A 12,218-nucleotide genomic window follows, 5' to 3' on the forward strand; every position below is an offset into this window, starting at 1 on the left:
CACTTCAGTTTTCTAAAAGAAGAAAAAATTAAATGTCTGTTTTTAGTTTCCTTGAGGTACAAAGGTATATATTTTTCTTCAAGAAAATAGATAACTGGGTCAACAATTTTAATGGCTAATTGATTTTCCTACATACTATCTATTCTGAACTGTATAGATCTATATAATCGATACAAATAAATTTAGTTTTCCTGTCTGTGAGGGCATTGAGAAAAAGTAGCCCTAAATCAGCAGTTACCTGGGGACTCTTAGAATCCGATTATTGTCAATGTGATACATATGAAAATCACTTTGTGGGACCGCCAGGGAGAGCTTCAAAAAGACAGACATTCGCCAGAACTCTTGCATGTGTTAATCAGAAATACAGACACATCTGAAGTGGACAGTTCTACAGCGTGTGCAGCAGGGTCAGGAGCCGCAGGGAATGATATGTGTAACGTTGACTAGCGATTTTAGCAGCAAGCAGAATCATCCTTTGAAAGGTACTGTCTCAGGGCAGCTGCAACAAAGTGGAGCCAGCACTAGTGTGGACATTTTTTAAATGTTCAAAAAAGACAAGAGAGGTCAGCATTTCACCCCACCCTCACCCCAAAGTAGGGCAACCTACTGCCATCTCAGCTTCTACTTGAAGGCCAGACCTCCCAAAGCGGTGCTGGAGAGGCCAGGTAACAGATAAGCAAATAGATGATCGATATTCTTCTCATGTTTCATACAGCCTTCGACTCAGCATGCATCTCTCATTCAGAATTTATTGAAAGTTAGCTGAAAATTACTGCCTGTTTTTCTACCATTTCAAATTAGTGGACTTGGAGGAGAGTACATAGCTTTTAAATTGAATTCATGGGAAGACCAGTTTTTGCATAAAAGAAAAAATATCCTAACAGGTGTAAGAAAAGGGGATTTAGACTAGGAAGACAAGTGGGTGTTTTATAAACTGTGAACTGACTCACATCAATCAAAGGACAACTAGCAGTAGCTTAGAGAATATCTTTAAAAACGATGATCACTGTATCATGCTGATATGTACAAGCATCCCCCAAGAATTGACGGGCTTAGTAAAGATTTCCTAGAGGTTATCTCAGTTAAGCTTGATGGCTTGTTAACAAAGAGTTTCTGCCCAAGGGCACCTCATAGACATTTCACATTGTATTAAATAGCGACGTGAAATTTACACATAGACAGAAAACAGTCTGTTTACCAAACCTTCCTGAGTTTCCCACCTTAGGTGCATATTTGCAAACCAAATTCACCATGCATCATGTGCTGGTTCATGCCTCAGATACCAGGGCAGGGCAGCAGGAGAGCACCAGACAGTAAAAAGGATATGTTTATCTCTAGGTATTATTAGTAGGGACACAGAACATTTCAGTCATTTTGTTGATAGGATAACTCTCAATTAGCATATGATGTAAAAATGGTTTTGCTACTGAAAATTTGTGTGGCAATGATTTGTGACAGAGAAAATATTATTGGCCCATTTTTTTTTTAAAAATTTATTTCCAAATATATAATATTGCTTTAAATTTTTAAACATGTTAAAACAAAACATGTCCAGTTCATCCAAGTTTATAAATTTGTATGTTTTTTCCTCTAAGAAAAGTTGGACATTTCAACAAAAATTGGCGATATATGTTAATAGACATAGTTTCATGAGAATTCATTAAATATACATATACCCTAAATGTAAGGGTTAAATGACCTTTTTTTGGTTGCTTAAAATTTTAATTCATTAAAAAAGCTGTCAGTATTTTAAAGAGGTTTCTGTGCACTGCAATCATATTTAAAAGAATGAGGAAAAGAGAAAATAGCAATGATACAACTAAGCCTGAAGCTGACTTAATAAATCAGTAGGAAGTGATGTTAATTTTACAAGGTGCCTTAAGAATAAAACAAAAACCAAAATTAAAGGAATAAATAAACCACAAAAACTGCTAAAGTATTCAAATTTAGGGAAAGATCATGAAGCAGATGTTAAAGTAAGAGCACTTATAAATAAAATAAGGACAAAAAACACAATTGGACATAATCTTATTCTAGACTCTGGTCACTTAATTGCTATACACAGAAAAGTTTTGGTTTGCAAAATAAAACCGACATCTCTAATCCCCAAACGTAGCGTATGGTCATTACCACCATCAGCACCACCAGTATTATCACTAAAAGCATCACTACCACCACTTCTTTATCCTTGTCATTCTCAACCTGATCCTCAAAAACTTGAAACTCTATTATGTGCCTACCACTTACCGAAGGTAATTGACACTAATAAAAAGTGAGTCTTGGCTACAAAGGTCAAGTCTACTTCTCCTGAGTTCTTGACTACTTATTAAAGTTCTTTCCTTACTAAAAATCATGGCTCTCCAATTTCATTTATGTTAAAAATTATTTTTTTTAAATATATTTTATTGATTTTTTACAGAGAGGAAGGGAGAGGGATAGAGAGTTAGAAACATCGATGAGAGAGAAACATCGATCAGCTGCCTCCTTCACATCTCCCATTGGAGATGTGCCCGCAACCCAGGTACATGCCCTTGACCGGAATCGAACCTGAGACCTTTCAGTCCGCAGGCTGATGCTCTATCCACTGAGCCAAACCGGTTTCGGCAAAAATTATTATTTTTTATTTCTATGCCTCTAATTTATTTCTTTTAAAAAATCTCAATTGTTGAGAGTATTACAGATGCCCCCCACCAGGTTCCCCACACAATTTGTTTCTTTTTAAAAACTCTTTATTGTTGACAGTATTACAGATGTCCCCCTGTCCCCAACAACCCAATTCCTGCCCAATCCCAGGCCTATTAGCTGTGTTCAACAAATGGTTTTAAACCATGTAGAGCACAACAGCAAGAAGCTATTTTAATTCTTAAACACCGTGGTTAGGTGTCTATAAGTAGCATTTGATGGCCATACTTTTGAACAGAAAAATCAAATTTTAACGGAACATTTTATCTTAAGGTCATTGCAGATTTACGTGCAGTTTTGAGATAATACAGAGAGATAACATGTACACTTTATATAGTTACCCAATATGGAAAAATTAATAGTAAAATGTTACAATCAGGATTTTGACATTAATAAAGTTTGGATACAGAACAATTTAATTACAATAGTCCCTCCTGTCGCTCTTTCATAAGCACATCCACTTCCCTACCTACTTCCTCTTCACCTTATCCCTCAACCTTGACAACTACTGACCGATCTGTTCTTTATTATGTAATTTTGTCGTTTCAATAATTTTATATGAATGGAATTATACAGTATGTAGCCTTGGGCATTGGCTTTTTTTCCCTTCTTTTCACTCAGCATAATTCCCTGGAGAATGCAAGGTGTTTTGTATTTTTTATTGCTGAGTATTAGTCCATGGTATGGAGGGACCACAGCTTGTGTAACTGTTACTGGGAAACCCCCATTTGCGCTTGGGCTCCCTGTCGCTTTGTCCAATAACGAAGGCAGGGTTGAGTCATGTTAAGCGCTTATTGAGAAGGCTAGCCAACCAAGAAGACAAGGCACTTACAAGCATAAAATCCTGCCTTTCAGCCAGGTGCAGGGGACAGGATTATAAAGAGGAAGGGGCTGGGGTGAGGAATGCAGCTGCTTTCCTCACCACAGATATCAGCTATTGTCCTTAGTCATCAGGCGATGAGATGATGCTGATGAGATGATATTTTGACTCCTGGTGGGTTGGCTTGACTATGTTTATTGGTCACGCTTGCTGGATTCACAGCTGAGTCACTTTGCACAGGCCTTGAAAATGAAACTTTAAGAAAAACTTAACCCCCTACTCATACATAAGAAACTTAACCTCCTATTCACATAAGTATATGTTTTGTAAGATTTAAAATAATATGATTACTTTAAAGATTAATTCAGGTGCTCTATTAGATTATAAGTCCCCCCTATAATAACCATTCACCATTTGAAGAAAACCTGGGTTGTTTCCAGCTTTGGGCTGTTACAAATAAATCTGCCAAGAGCATCCATGCACAGGTTTTTGTGCCACAACACTGTTCATTTATCTGGAATAAGTTGTCAGAAGTGCAAATGCTGGATCATAAGGCAGTTAAATGTTTGGTTTTATAATGAAATGCTAAATTATATTCCAAATAATTTCAAATTATTTGACAAAATGACTATATACCGTTTCATCAGCAGTGTATGAGTAATCCAGTTTCTCTTCGTCCTCACTAGCATTTGGTATTGCCATTATTCTTTATTTTAGGCATTCTAAAATGTAGTATTTGGTTGGAGTTTTAATTTAGGTCTCCCTAATAGCTAACAATGTTGATTATATTTTGTGTACTTATTTACCATCATCTTTGATAAAATGTCTTTTCATTGTCTGTCATGTATTTTGTCTTTTTCTTTTATTACTGTGGAATTTTGAGAAATCTGCTTGTAATCTAGACAGTATCCTTTGTTGGATAAATAGTTTGCAAATATTTTCTTTGAATCTCTTTTTTGTCGCACGCATGTGTGTGTGTGTGTGTGTGTGTGTATGTGTGTGTGTGTCTTACATCTGTGTGAGCATATGGCTTGTTTTTTTTCATAATTTTAATAGGGCCTGTTGGAGAGCAAAGGCTTTTAATTTGAATAGGTTCAAGTTATTGATTTTCACTCTTATGGATCCAAGAACTCTGTGTAGACCTAAAACTGAAAAAAAGCACACCTTTTTTCAAAAAGTTTTATAATTTTACATTTTAAGTCTGTGAACTATTTTGAGTTAATTTTTGTATGAGACATGAAACATAGGCTAAGGATGGCTGGTTGGTTGAACATTGATTGAGTGGTTGATTGATTTACCCACAGATATTTAATTGCCCTGGCACCATTTGTTAAAAAGGCTATCCTTCCTCTATTGAATTGCTTTTGCTCTTTTGTACAAAATCAGTTGGGCCTATTTGTTTGGGTCTATTTCAGTTCTCTATTTTGTTCTATCGATCCATGTGTCTAATCCTCCACCAATCCCACACTATGTTGATTCATGTAGCTATATAACAGGCCTTCATATTGGTCAGAGTAATTCCTTCCACATTACTCTTCTTTTTCAGATTGTTTTATTTATTCTAGTGTTTGTAGCTTTCCAGATAAATTTTAGAATAAGTTTGTCTATATCTCCAAAACATCTTGCTGAGAATTTGATAGAAACTACATTTAACCTATAAAGCAATTGGCATCTTTACCATGCTGTTTTCAAACATGTAAACATGCATTTTTATCATTTGTAAAAGTTTTTCCTTTATGTCTTTCATCAGCATTTTATAAATATCAGCATATAAATCCTGTAGGAAAAATGCAATTTTGAATATTAAAATGATTTTATTTTCTTGACAAAGAAGACAAAAATCCAAGCAGCATTAATTTACGGGAACATCAAAGTTTAAAACAAGAACATGGAGGGCAAGGAAAGGAGTTGGTGAGCACCTGGAAGAGGAGGGGGAAGGTGGAGGAAAACCAGTGTTCCTCATGTTCCCAAGTGCTTCTGTGTCTCTGTGGCTGAGGTGGCCCTTTCATCCTGTTTCCTGGCTGGTTGGTGGCCACATAAGAGAGAAGGACATGGTAGTGCCTTTAGGATGAAGCCTGGAGCCCTGTCTGGCCACAGATGTGGAGAGTGCTATAGATTTACCCCCAATCAGCCTTCCATCTTCACCATCACCCAAAATCGTCTGAGAGATTTTTGTATTTACAGTGGGCCAGGTGGTGGCCCAGACCAGGGTGCAACCCTCAGGCTCTAATAGTCTGTCACTAGGGACGTTAATCCAAGTGCCTCCATGGCCTCCTGGTCTCTTGATGTGCATGGAGTCAGGAGGCTGTCAATCATGGTGCTAGAGGTGGTACAGGAAGGGCCACAGACCTATTTGAAGTGTGTCACCCACACTGTGACAATAGTGCTATGTTTCTGTGAATACACCATTTCCTTGCAACTTTCTGTTACCACAAACAAGAGACACTGTCAACAGAGATGAAGATGAAAAGCATTCTGCTCTTCCAAAATGAATATGTAGAAGCTTCCTTTTTATAAGGTGTTAGGGAAACTATAGTGCTAGTCACCAGAGGTCCTGAGGGCCTATTGTGTGCCAACTGACAGGTATCTAAACTTTGATAGAAGCCTTCTGAAGGTGTATATCAAATTATCTCAACAGTGGAATGTCAAGCTGATTCATTTTCTGACTCCAATCAGGTCTTTTTGTTTTAATCTACTTTGTGTTATCTTCATCATTCTGCATTTTGTAAAGCAGGATATTTTAAAGTCCATTTGCTCAGGAGTGGCATAGCAATTATTTTTGAGGCCTGGTTCTACTGCAAAGTAGCCAAATGACCTTAGCCAACGTTCCTTCTTTGAGCATTTTCCCCATCTCTCATATGGGAACAGTGGCAGCCCCTTCCTGGGGAAGAGGGATCCTAATTGTGATGATTAAATGGGGTGCGTAGTGCATAACCACTTAATCACCGGTACCTTATCACTCTCATAAGCTTACTCATAGAATGGAAGCAGGTCAGACAGCAGTACAAAAACATGATGGAATCATTAGGAATGTATCATTTTAGAGGTCCTAGGAAAGTCTTTCACATGAAATACATTTCACAACCTTTGTTCCATCTCAAATCCTCCTATTAAATTGAAACTCTGTTTCTATTTTCTTCTCCTAAAATGCAAATAACTTCTAGGCAAAGTAAGAGATTAAAACTTTAGTAGATAATACAAACATTTTATAAATTGCTATATCAAAATAGTTTCTATATGCAAAATTCCATCCTGTGAGAAGATATATATTTGTGTTTTGAAGCATTTGTTAAGAAATGAAGTTTTGGTTGGGGAGCCTTGATGGTAAGGAACTGGCCAAACTCAGGTGAGTATAGGATAGACCACAAACATCTATTTGCTTATTTTCTGATAAACATCTGAACCACTGGTTCTTAGTCCTCATGCATTTTAGAACCACCTTGGAAATCAAATGCATGCACACAGCATACACATATACATAAACACATATGCATTACACACACACACACACACACACACACGCTTAGCTATATCAGGGCCCTATCCTAGAGATGTATTCTGTTTAATCTGACTGCACTGGGACCTTTACATCAGTCTTTTTTGACTCCTCACCCTGTCCCCTGGTTGTACATGCTACTAGGTTTAAAATACTCCTGTATATAAATTACAGAAACCGGATGAAATGAAGAGTTTAGGTGCCTTAAAATGATCTGTAGATTGAGATTCAAAAGCACCAGGTTCTCCATAGGAACTCTGTGAAAACAATATGACACTTCCAGATTTTCTCATTTGGGAAAATAAAATAATTCTATTGCGTTTAATTCCAATGATCCGTGTCATTCTAAAATAACAGAATTCTAAAAGTCAAAGTTTTCCTTCCTTTGCCTATTTGAATCAACATTTGCACATAGACTTAATATGACAGATTCCTCCTACAGGGGTATTAGATTAATGGATGGTAACAGATAGTTTATACATCCCATCCCCAAAGTAAAGCTTTATCAGACGTCCTGAAAGGGATCTGGGTACATTAGGGAAAATAACATTTCCATTCCAGACTCAACACTGATCCATCAAATCTGTTCGCCTGCTGTCAGCAGAAGGTATTGCCAGATGCTTGAGCGGAATGGCCAGAACATTCCTGTATGTCACCAGTTAGCTGCACAAAACTCGACTGTGGGGAACAATTCTCCCTCGTTCCTCCAGATACCTCGCAGACATTCGGAACTATTAGCTTTAATTACACGTTTAGTAGTGTGGCTCTGAGAGTTAGGATCAGCTAGCCTCAAATCCTCTGCAAATAAGTTGTAAAAACCCAGTCGCACAGATAAATGTTCCCGTGTGTTCTAAATAATCCCGGGAAATTATCTTGGAATCTGTGCCAGTTTATTTTCAGCCACTGAAACCATAGTGCTTTAATGATTCTCATCTTAAAACAAAAAGGTAGATATTGATGTTTTTGGATAGGAAATAAACCCAAGTAACCTCAAGTTTAGCGTGTATGAGCATGCATGCATGAGAACATGTATATGTTTTGAATTCTTTAAAGTTTTTTATTTGAATGTTAATGGGGCAAAGCAGAAGTTTAGCTGTTGAATGATGGCAGTGAAAGCTATGCTTACTGCCAAGGGTGCTTGATTTGGCTTTTCTAAGGTTGAAACCAGTTCAGAGCATGGAAAGGCAACTTCATGAGAGATGGAGAGCCAAGTGTTCCAAGGCTTAAATCAAATAAACATCTAGTTAAGTGCCTAATGAACCTCTCAAGCAGACATGGGTGGCTTCAATATGCTAACTATTGTATAAGACTATTAGGTAGAATATGCAAAATAAAGTGATAGGAAGGCATAACACAACACATGGAAAAATGGACAAAAGCAGAGACAAGGCTTTCCCAAATGCTTTTGGACTAAACTTCAGTTCAAACATGTAGTTTATGTATGTTCTGAATGGCTCTTTTCAAAACATATTTTTAAAGATAATTCAGGCTTAAATTAAATGAAATATCCTATTGTTTCAGAGCCTTTTAGAGGTCTTACTTTTTAAATAAATTCAGTGAAAAAAGAGTTTTTAAACTTCTTACATCGACTGTATGTTAGAGTTTAATCTGATCCTGCAGAATAAGAAACAGTTATCATCTTTTAAAGGTTTCCACCTAGTGGCAAAGTTATTATGAGCAGAGAGAGTACCTCAATGCTTAAAGCAGATAGAAACAGGAACATTAGGCACATGTTTCACTCAGTGAAGTTGAGTACCACGCATTTAGTACATTCAAGATGCTGTGGAGCAAGTGATCTACTAATCAAAGGCTGCAAATAAGGCCACTTTCTTCTGTTGGGCTTACTTAGATTGCTGTCCAAATTGCCCTTAGAGATATCGTGAGTCCAGGACAACTGTAAGCAGTGGTTCTTTTAAGGCTTCAGAGAAATGCTGCCTATAAAGTTATGATTTTCCTTAAGATTAAAAGTATAATTTGTGTATGTAGAGTAGTCAGCTTATTCACAGTGAAAAATATTACCCTGCAAGTGAGTCAGGTGATATGAACTCTTGCCATGAGCTAAGCATACAAATTTGGGTAAGACCACCCTTTTCTGCTTTATATTCTGTAAGATGAGGGAGTTGAAATGAAACCTGGGGCTACAGCCCAGTAGCCACGGGCCAGGGTAGCCTTTTGATGTGTTCTGCTTATTCTACACATCATGAAATAGGGGGGTAAGGTTTTGGGGGAGGGGAAAGGAGAGAGTTGGGACTATTTTAGGTAGAACAGGCCCTCGACACCATACCTCAGTCACCAGGAGTCCCTTTGCACACGAGGTGTTTTCCTTTATATGTTATTCATCCAGGCTTTGAAAACATTTGGGTTTGTGTCTCTTGTTCTGGGTGTTTTCCAAGGTGACATGCCGGGGTCCAGCCCCAGCGGGTCCAGGGGTCCCCAAAGGTGTGGACGGAGTCGGCAAAGAAGGAATGACAGGGAGACAGCGTTCAGTTGATCAGCAGCCTAGCCAGGATCTCCAGCCAGGATCTCCAGCCAAGTTCTGGTCTGGATCTTCAGAGAGGTTTTGCTTTGGATCTCCAGGGAAGTTCTGTGGCCATGTTCCCTCGCTAGGCTCTCCAGCCAGGCTCCGTCCAGGCTCTCCAGCCAGGCTCAGTCACCAGGTTCTAATCAGGTTCTCTTGCCATGTTCTATAGTCAGGTTCAGTCCAGGATCTTTTGCCATGTTCTCTCCAGTGAAGTTCTTCTGTCTTCAGGCTCCATGTAGGTTCTGTCTTCTGAATTCTCTTCTAAGTTCTGTGTTCTAAGTTCTGTGTTCTGAGTTCTGTCTCTTTCTGTCTTGTTACAACTGTATTTATACCAGTTGATTCAATCCTATCAATCTCTATTACAAAGGTTAGGGCGTTTCTTATCTCCATTCCAGGGAGAAAAGATTATGTAGTTTAAGCATGATTGTTCGTAGTTAAAGTGATTAATTACCCGCCTGGCACTTAGTTGAGGGGTTTTATTCCCTCCCTAACTTCAGGGGAAAATCCCTACCTGGGGAAACAACCTTTCTCAGAGACCTTGGTTAAAACACATAGTGCCAAGAAGGTGAGCAAACATATTAAGAACAGTATGCCATATATGCCAGGTCCCTTGAAACAGCAAGCATGGACCGGCTCCCGGCAGTGACATCTAGATTTAACATATTCCAAAGTTACTTACGTTCCGTGCAAAAAAAAATCAATGTTAATGGCTAATATTTATTGAGTTTTTATATTTACCGGACAGTGCACATTATCTGAATCCTCACACCACTCTAGGAGGTAGGCCTCTATCATTTCTATTTTCCCAATGACTGAAGAAACTGAGGCTCATAGAAGTTAAGTAATTTGCCAGCAGTCAGATAGCCAGCAGGTGGCAGGACAGGGATCTGATATATTGCAATCCAGAACTCCAGTCCTTAACACCTTCCAGACTGAAGGTATGGCATCTATATTCTATTGTTGACTGGTCACGCTGTACCTTGCCTGTCTTTTGAGGAAGTGTGCATGTAAACAGAGAAGTCTTTTTTTTTTGTAATATTTGTTATTGCTTTTGTGCCTACTGTGATTTACACAATGAAACATATTTAGATGAAGATAAAAGCAAAGGAAAAGGAATTGACATAGCTTCCCCTTCCCCCATAAGATTCTGTTAACAGTTTCAGTATTTGCTTGTGCAACAGCATGTCCCAAATAACTTATAAGGGAATTTGAAATTTCTCTAAAACAGATGTAGCATTCAGGTGACATACACTTAAGACGCTGGTCCAGGGACTAGAAGGATATTTGTTTACCAGTTGGACCAAAGAGTTCCATCAGTCACATTAGTAGAGGCAAGAGTGTGGACTTTAAATGTGTACATTACTTAAGGCTTTCTTCTCTTCTAAAGGTACATTTTAACATGTTGGTACATTAGTAGGGGATAGAGTAGATGAGGTATACTTCCGGTGGACAGTCACATCTAAGAATCACACATTCAGTGATTATAATGAAAATATTGCCACAGAACATACATGTATCATGACATATTCCAACAACATATGTTGTACTTTAGCCATTCTCAATGTGTGTGATTTGGAGCAGTCCATTCTAGAGGAAAGAGTAACATACTGATTAAAATTTTCACACTGGTTTCCAGTAACATTTTACTGTGTTGTTTACATGTGGAAATTGCTAAAGTCTGTCTTAAAATGCCAGAGACATTCTGAGCACATTCAAGCACCTGAGGTCATCCTGCATTGGAAATTGCTCAGTGCTCTGGTCTGAATAAACTGACCCTTGGTGTTAATAGTCATTAAGCCAGGGCTTCCTGACCTATTGGAAATTTGGGTCTTAGCGTACTTTGTATAGCAGCATCCTGTGCTCGCCCTCCAAGGATATATCATAAGCTGTAGAAAACAGTTATGAGCGTGGAAAGAGATGAAGCCAGAGAGAGCAAGATTGGTTTCTTAAAGTTTTCCTTTCCTCCTTTCCAACATGAGTGTTTCCCTCCACAATGAGTTAACAGAATGAGGTAGAGAAAATGCTCCCTTAGTTGGGAAAGTCAAGGTTCTTTCCCTGCTTAGGTGATAGCACTGACACTTCACACAGAGGGCTAATTACATTTAATGCTCTGGAAATTAATTACAGAGAACAGATAATTGTAAAAGCACCTCCCCCAATGCAATTCCAAAGATAAACAAACAAACGACATCATGATTACTAAGCAGCCATGGAATGCTTAATTTTATGCACAGTGGGAAGTGCACCAGTGGCCTAGAAACGGATGAGAAGAAAGGATACTAATCTGAAATATGAAATAGCAGAGGCAGTTTTATGTAGTAATGACCCACAGCTCTCCCGGCAGGAGTGGGAGTCCTCAAAGCTCTGAGCATGGAGTCCAAGGATGTGTTTATCGGAATTTGGGTCTACCAGTCAATCAAATGATGATTTGACCAAGTTTGGGACTGTTTGCTATGCCAGTGGGTAGATGTACCAATCATACATGCTGCCTCTGCTGTTATGATGAAATGGTTGTGGCTCATTTAAACACATTCCCCTTACTAAATTTGTTCTTTTATATAAAAGACGGAGACCAGGTATCCTGAACAGGAAGAGACACTGGGATCGAGTTTATACTTGTTCTAGAAAATTTGAGTGTAGATTATAAATCTTTCAAATGTTGCAGTTGACTTCAAAGGGGGCAATAAAACCCTTTGTCA

This window comes from Myotis daubentonii, chromosome 5, assembly GCF_963259705.1.
Source record: "Myotis daubentonii chromosome 5, mMyoDau2.1, whole genome shotgun sequence".
Taxonomy (NCBI): Eukaryota; Metazoa; Chordata; class Mammalia; order Chiroptera; family Vespertilionidae; genus Myotis; species Myotis daubentonii.